Below are 2,500 nucleotides of genomic sequence, written 5' to 3' on the forward strand. Positions count from 1 at the left end.
GATGGGAGCCTCAGTGGAATTTAACTGTATCTTTTATTGTTTTTCACGTGCTTTGTCTTTGTCATTTTTCTTTTGGTTGTTCTTTTGCTTTTTTTTTATGTATGCCTCTGTGTATGAAATGTGCTATAAAAATAAACTTGCCTTAGTTAGATTAAAACTTAGAAATAAAAGAACAGTCAAAGGCCGTCCAGGCGCGTGACGGATGATACATTGTGTGCAGTGGGAAGGTTAAACCACTGGATGCGTTTCTATCTTTAAATGTCACGAGTTCTGGGTTTTGCACTCAGGATTTTGGATTGTGAGCTTTGTGGCCGTGTTCCTGTGGTTTACAGTAAGCTGAGTACCAATAGGTTTTGGAGTGAATCGAACGTGTGAGATTGGACAGGGGCTTAGGGATGTAATATAACAGGATTTCTAAAGAAAAAAAAAAATATTCTGCTGCCAACATATGGTCAGTGTGTGTGTGATTGTTGTGGATGTTTGGCATGTCAACTTTGTGTGTATTTATGGAAAGCCGTTTGAGCATTAATTCTATATCCTTGATATCAGATGTTAGTTTCTTCTATATATGTTTGTCATTTGTCAGCATTTGGTCACACTAGTTCAGCATTTTGTCATACTACTTGAGCAAAAACTCTTACTAGTCACTTTTTTTTAGCAACTACTTGACTACTGACTACTGACTACTTTTCTATACTGGTTAACCTGTGAGAACCAAAATTGCTCACTAGTTTAATAGTGAGGGGCCAAAATGTTGTAACAAATATGTAACAAGTTAAAACTTCTTATGACCTTACTAGTTAGCTAGCGAGGCTAAACATATTTACTAGTGAAAGCCAAAATGCTTACTTGTTAACAGCCTGACTAGTACATGTTGTTGCCTGAGGAACTGCAACTAGTTAAAGGCATTAATTTGCTAAAGTGCCATCTGTGCTCAGTAAGGAGCCAGTACATCAGTAGTGTTTGTGTGTGTGTGTGTGTGTGTGTGTGTTTGTGTGTGTGTGTGTATGTGTGTGTAGGTGTATGTGCGTGTGCGTGTATGTGTGTGTGCGTGTATGTCTTTGTCTGTGTGTGTGTGTGCTTGAATGTGTATGTGTGCGTGTGTATGTGTGTATGTGTATGTGCGTGTGCGTGTGCGTGTATGTGTGTATGTGTGTATGTGTGTGCGTGTATGTCTTTGTCTGTGTGTGTTTGTGTGCTTGAATGTGTATGTGTGCGTGTGTATGTGTGCGTGTGTATGTGTGTGTATGTGTATGTGTGTGTGTGTGTGTGTGTATGTGTGTGCATTCATGTGACCGCATGCACATGTTTTGCTGATGTTTCCTAAATCATCATCAGCGCACCAGTAGCCCTCGGGGCCCAGCAGACTGTGTGCTGGCTTGGTTAACAGGCTCCAGTCCAAACAGCACTGGTGGCTTTCATACGCATGTAGCGCGTACTAGATAATAAACTCCTGGCAGACATATGTAGGGCAAGCAATGAATACTTCACACACACTCACAAGTATACATACATTACACAGCTACACAATTACACCCACTCTCTCAATGACTCACTCACACACACACACACACACACACACACACACACACACACACACACACACGCACACACACACACATAAACACACACATACACACACACATACACACACATACACACATATACACACATATACATACAGACTCACTTCATACACTTACACTGTCTGGCAGGAGACACAGAGAGGGCAAGCTACCAGTGATGCTTCAAAATCGATAAGGCTATTAATGGGCACCTTGATGGAAGTGCACACACATACACACATAAACACGCACACACACCACTGCGGAAGTTATTGGGGCCAGCGTTGCAGGAATGACCTATGAGACGTGTTTTCTACGGAATATTCTGTTTTCACTCCACAACACTGTCTCCTAGCGCCCCCTATCTGTCACACGGAGAATGCAAAAAAGCAAAACGGTGAAGATAAAGATCTCTTTTCCTTCCTTCTTTACTTTTCATTGCGACTTCCTTTCGCCCATCTTCCCGCCTCTCCTCATTATCAAGTTTAAATGAAAACAGGTTTTGCCGGAGCAATGCAATGGGCATACAATACAACCAATACAACACATACAGATATTTGGCATAGAGCAGTGTAATCATGAAATAATAAAACAATATTAATACATAAAACACTTTAAAAAGGAAAATAGTAAGGCTTTAATCCCTCCTCCTTATCTCTTGTCTAGTGTCTGTGCCTTAAATGATGGCAGGCTGTGACATATCTAGCTGCTGTTGGAATAAGCGCCAGCTGTTCTCCTAATATACATTTCAATTTTATGTAGTGATGTATTTTTTTAATTTAAGAAAGAAAATCGAATGTGTTGTTTTATTCCTATGAAATTCTGTAATGTTCCTTTGTGCAGAAGGAGCATAGCCTTTATCTCTCTTTGTCTTTCTTCCTCCTCTCTCTCTTTTCTCCTCTCCCTCTCATTCTCTCTCTTCCTGCCTCCCTTCC

At 40.7% G+C, this 2,500-nt stretch overlaps 1 protein-coding gene across 1 annotated transcript in view; it reads left to right on the forward strand.

Moving 5' to 3' along the window:
• The window catches only part of apba2b (amyloid beta (A4) precursor protein-binding, family A, member 2b), a gene marked incomplete at both ends in the record, with an annotated part of 41,535 nt that overhangs the window by 29,919 nt on the left and 9,116 nt on the right, over positions 1 to 2,500 (forward strand). The gene's annotated exons all lie outside the window — the stretch shown is intronic.

This window comes from Sprattus sprattus, assembly GCF_963457725.1.
Source record: "Sprattus sprattus genome assembly, chromosome: 6".
Classification (NCBI taxonomy): Eukaryota; Metazoa; Chordata; class Actinopteri; order Clupeiformes; family Clupeidae; genus Sprattus; species Sprattus sprattus.